Source organism: Periplaneta americana, chromosome 3 (genome assembly GCF_040183065.1).
Source record: "Periplaneta americana isolate PAMFEO1 chromosome 3, P.americana_PAMFEO1_priV1, whole genome shotgun sequence".
Taxonomy (NCBI): Eukaryota; Metazoa; Arthropoda; class Insecta; order Blattodea; family Blattidae; genus Periplaneta; species Periplaneta americana.
Window position 1 is genome coordinate 21477977 of NC_091119.1, and position 6000 is coordinate 21483976.

At 31.4% G+C, this 6000-nt stretch overlaps 1 protein-coding gene across 2 annotated transcripts in view; it reads right to left on the reverse strand.

Moving 5' to 3' along the window:
* The window catches only part of LOC138695837 (cytochrome P450 9e2-like), a 45848-nt gene extending 41582 nt beyond the window's left edge, over positions 1-4266 (reverse strand). The window contains exon 1 of one of the 2 annotated variants that reach the window (XM_069820116.1): positions 4117-4266. The gene's annotated coding sequence lies outside the window, so the exon portion shown is untranslated. Of the gene's footprint in view, positions 1-4005 lie in introns of both variants that reach the window. The other variant, XM_069820115.1, reaches the window with a different exon arrangement.
* Between the last annotated feature and the right edge of the window lie 1734 nt (positions 4267-6000).

Below are 6000 nucleotides of genomic sequence, written 5' to 3' on the forward strand. Positions count from 1 at the left end.
TATGTCTTCAGCGTTTAGGATAACAACACTTGAGATAATTTTGTCTATAAGGTGAGCACTACAGCCCTTGATCGACAGTACTGAGGGTGGGAAATTGTGAATTCCAAAAGATTGAACACAACTCAATCATGTAAGACAGCTGAGGCGAAAATGTGACTCGAGAGCACATTCTGGCTCGCAATGGTAGCTATGCATTTCTCATGCTTCCTACCTCCCCCAATCCCCACCCTCTCTCTCTCTCTCTCTCTAGAGTCAAACTCCGTTCCATTTGTATTTGTCTCTGACCTGCGAGTGGCGTATCGTCGCAATGTCTCTCTCGAAACCATGTACCTCTATAAAAACGAAAGTTTCAAGTAGGATGGGAGGGTTCATTTTTTTGCTGCCAACATGATGAGAATATTAAATGTATGATTTGTTCACAAGTATTATGAGGAAAACGGTTGTATAACATAAAACAGCATTAGGCCTATATTATTATTATTATTATTATTATTATTATTATTATTATTATTATTATTATTATTACTAGCCGTACCCATTCACTCCGCTGCACCCGTTTGAAATAAATATAAAGTAATTACATAATTAAAATAGGACATTTGATCCAGGGAACATTCGTGTTTGATATAAGGATAAATCGTTTTTATGTTACTTAATTAAATTGCATCCAAATAATTAAAATGCAATCATTTTGGTCCAGAGACCACTCATTGGTGCAATGACAATTCCTTTAACATGTTTCTAATTTTTATTACATGCAACCATAGTTTAATGAACATTGATATCATTTAGATTTAATGTGTATACTTTATTTTACTTGTTATAGGTTTGCATTGAATTATGGTAATAACTTAATTTTAACCCTTGTTTTCTACGTATTTAGTAAATGGCGTTTGACCCTTCAAATAACTTAAATTATATTATATAATATTGCATTATATAGTTATATATAGTTATATAGTTCATGAGGTCCCGGGTTCGATTCCCGGTTAGAGCACAGGAATTTTTCCTTAAAGGGGATTATTCCTGTGTTCGTCCATGGTCTGGAATTTAGGTTAAGTTTAGATTTAAGACCTCTCCTGGCACCACATTATCATAATCATCCTATCACATCATCGGGGTAATGTAACTCCGCCTTCCAGGCGCCCCAACCTCAGAAGTGGGTTACAACTAAGCCACAGTCAGGAGAGAAGACCAGAAACAACCTGGTGACATTGCATAAAAAATATTATATTGTATTGTATTATAATTACATTACATTACATTATATTATATCAGAAGTTACTGTAATAACATTATAGCATTATGTCCATCTAGCGAAACTACACTTTCCAATGGTGAAATAATAATTAATTATACAAATCGGTTAATTTAGCTTCCGATATTACTTCATACAAACACAGAAAACATTCCCTGTAGGCTATCTTTCATAGCTTTCGATTGTTGCTGTCCAAGGTCCCTTATAGACGAAGTCATTTGTTTTTTAATTCATTACACGGCCTCAGATGGCAGTTATTTGAATTTTAAAACTCATTTATCTCATTAAATATCAGTCCTATCAAAATGTTTCAAGGAACAAAACTTATCGAAAATTATTTTCAAAGAAACTTTTGTTATGTAACATATTTCACAAAAATCAATAATAAGCGAGATATTTCGATTTATTTCATTCAGGCCCCCTTATAACCCCCCTTTTAAATAATGTATTTTGAATGCCATATAGCCTAAAATCTAAATTACAACGAACTTAATTTATATTCCAATTTTCATCGAAATCCGTTCATCCATTATCGCGTGAAAAGGTAACAAACATACAGACAGACAGACAGACATACAAACAAAAATTTCAAAAAAGCTATTTTCGGTTTCAGGTTGGTTAATTATATATGTTAGGACCAATTATTTTTGGAAATTCGAAAAGTACCAGAAAAATTTCGGCTACAGATTTATTATTAGTATAGATTATTATTATTATTATTATTATTATTATTATTATTATTATTATTATTATTATTATTATTATTATTATTATCATCATCATCATCTCTGTACGTCGATCCTTTTTCAGCAGATGTACGAATAATGCGGTTAGATCTTCAATTTAAACCTACAGATTTACAATGTGATGTTAAATGAAAGCTACATGTAAGGACTTTACAAATGTTGAACTTTTCAAATCTTTGCCAAAAAATAAATATCCGAAGCTTCATTCTGTCGCTTGCTCTGTTGACATCTTCTCTACAACTTATGTTTGTGAAAAATTATTTTCAACAGTGAAAACAGTAAAAACTAAATTTAGATCACGACTGACAAATACCTTCGTGATCAACTACGACTGGCAGTAAGTGACATAATTCCTGATTTTGAAACTCTGTCGCAGAGACATTCTGAAGACAGTTAATTTTAGGTTGTGATAATGTGTCCTATGTTTTCTTATTCATTTCTTTCTTCGTTACACGTATTAAACATTAATTTGTAGCCTTATACTGTATAAAATTATATTTAAGTGCTTGACATAAGGAAGATGAAAATCCGTTAATATGTCAGACAGTTGCTTCACTTCCCCTTCGGGTGTCCGCCTCACTCCATAAGTGCTATGCACGTTGCAGGTTACTCAGTGGCTCGGCGCACGATCACATTTTCGCCACGGCTGATGTAAGACATGAGTCTTTCCCAACGTTGGATATGGGGTAATTCTTTTCGGTTCTCAGCCAGGTGAGTTGGACAGTTGCTTCCAAGCTTTCGATGACGCTGATCTCTAAAGAAGATGGCAGAGCTAGTCAACTAAATATTGGAAGCAACAATCCAACTCACTTGGCTGAGAACCCGAGGAGAGTTATTGCAAAACTCAATCACTTCATAAGCTTAAAATTTCAGGACATATCCTAATTGGACGGAGTTTCGCAATAAGAAACCAAGCGCCAAAAACCTGTTTCGAGATATTAGCCTTTGAAAAAAATCTGTTTTTATAAAACATTTTATTCAAGAAGTAGGCTATTATAACATCCATACTCTTACAAAAGTAGCACAAATAACACCATAAAAGACTAACCGATATTTAATAAGAGACCAGCAGTTGAATTAATATTTTAAAGCAAAATAGATTAATTAATTTTATGAAATAAACGAATTTTTGCTTATAAATAGCAGCAAAGTTCAGATATCGCATTCTTGATTTTTTTCCCGAGTAACTTAGCCTCCTATCAACAGAGCTGTACAAATATATCATTTTTTTTTTTCCAAATTGTCGGTTAGTCAATTATCGCGTAACTCCGTCCAATTAACACTCCACTTCAATTATCACTTACTATCACAGAAATCAAATAAAGCATAAATTTAATCGACATGAATATCGCACTCGAAGACAAAAGTCTACTTTCCCATTAATTGAGCCTAAATGTCATACAAGTGCAGCTCTTAAACATGGTGCTGGTTTCGGCCCAAGACTCTATAACAAAATTACAAACCATTTTCCAAATTTGAAATATTTTAAAATTCAAGCTTTTAAAAAATAAATTTATAAAATTATTCATGATATATAATACTAAATGTATTTTTTTACCTTTTATTTCTGTCGACTATATTCATGTTTTTATTGAATATCACTGGTTTGTGTCCGATTGTCAATTTATATTAAATGTGTATTTTTCTCTCTTTTTCTCTTTCTTCTTTTTTGCTCTTGGTGTGTTATTTATTGGTTTGAATTAAGTTACTTACTGTAATTAGTAAACTGTCCTTGTAAATTTTATGTTATATTATTGGCTAAGACCACCCCGTACACGAGCCTGGCTCTTACGGTAGTGGCTAGAAACATTTTTGTTTTATAAATTTATTTGTACTCGCTAGCTAGTTAAAATAAATAAAATAAAAAAAATAAAACAAATTTTCGCAGTACCTTTAATATCAGCTACTGTATTAGCTTTTATCTTGTTTTCTTGAGTGTGTTAAACGTTAATGCGTATGCTGGAACCTTGAAACATTTTAACTTAAAGTATGAATACTAACCTGAGAATTTCAAAACCATACAGCACGGCAGAAACCCTCCTCTGCTACCACCTGATTATTGTTATAGCACCTTGTATGCTATGAACTTAAATGCAGTAAGCAAAGATTCACCTCTGAGATCTTGGATGTTGACTTCGCTGAAGGTCTCTGTCACTAAATCATTTCTCTTGTATTTCATATTCCAATACATAGTTGCGAAGTGATACGGAACTGCCATCTGTTGCAACATCACTAAAGCTTCGCCTCATTCTTCATACTACGGTTGTCCTTCCAGCTGTTCTTACGTAATAATTTTACACGGACAACTTCTCTTGACGTACTGGGATAAAAAAAATGTATATTCCTGAACTGGAAATTAATTGAAGGCCACAGGGGAAAAACTTGATAAGCGACTTTTTCCTCTTTTTTTATGAGAGCATTTTTAAAGTTCAAAACTCTCTGAAGCAAATCCATGTAATCCAGTCTGCTTCGTTATTTGGCTTCATGGTTAAGTACCTATGTATTGTTGCAATTAAAGTTGCCAACTTTTTTTTTGAAGAAAATACGGGAGACTAAGGAATCGACAAAATTTCACATAGAAAATTGACAAATTATTCGGTTCAGTTACTAAAAACAATTTTATTCTACGTAATAGTTTAAGTTTACTGCAGTTTTCAGCTCTGATTTGATTAAATGTGTCATGTTCATGTTTCGAACATCTGTACAATTATTGTTCATGAGATGAAACACCCTCTTTATATTAATATTACTACTTGGTATGCTTAGAATAAAACTGGTCAGTTTTTCCAAATTTATAACATTAACATTGATTTTAAACGCGTGCGCACTAAAACCCATTTGTGGCAAGCATTACCTTCTATAAACACTGCACATTTTAATGACTACTGTATATACTAGACTGTGGTAAAATAGATACAATAAAATAAACCCCTATGTAATAATAATAATAATAATAATAATAATAATAATATATTTTTTTATTTTTTATTATTAATATTTGTGTGCTGAACAACAGCCAGAGGCCAATTATAGTTCAGCACAATACACAAACAGAAGATACAAAGGTGCAAGAATAAATAAATAATATCTTAAATAAACAAAAACATACATAAATAAAATTGAGAACAAGAACAGTAAATACTAATAATCAAAACGTAACTTTACCTTAAAAGGATCTAAATTGTGCCCATGCAAATTGGCATGTTTTATGCATCTACAGACTGGAGAAAGTGATTTTGAATTTCTGCTATAAAATTTTTTTTGAAATCTTAAACCTTTTGTAGGAATATGAAGGCTGGTATTGTTTATGATAGACTCACAATCAATATCACCCTTGATAACTTTGCAAAAAAATTGATAATCAAGATTTTGACGTCTAGAATAAAGGCTACAACAGTTAAAATATTTACAGGTAATCTCATAAAGTCAGAGGAATTGGGTATAAATCGAAAAGCACTATAATAATAATAATAATAATAATAATAATAATAATAATAATAATAATAATAATAATATAATAATAATAATAATAATAATAATAATAATAATAATAATAATAGCAATAGTTTAAATGATTTGTATTGTCTTGATTATATATCTTGATTTCACAACTTTTAACACTGTATCACTTCGGAATATGTATTATATGACTTTCTTGTGTTAAATTCTATCGTACTTGGTTTACATCTGAGGATGATCCATAATAGGTCGAAACATGTAAACCAGGAATTTAACACAATGAAGTCATATAATACATATTCCGAAGTGATACAGTGTTAAAAGTTGTGTAATCAAGATGAATGATAGTTTAATTGTTATTTCAAACAGAATGTACTAATTAAATATCTGCAAGTTTGCCGTAATTTTCTTCACAAAAGTCGATCTTTTTTTTTTCTTTGTCACTATTAATTTAAACGAAGGACTAATACGACAGAAATCGGTGGACATATTTTAGACTTAGCTGAATGTGAATAGGGATGTCAGAATCGGCTTGAT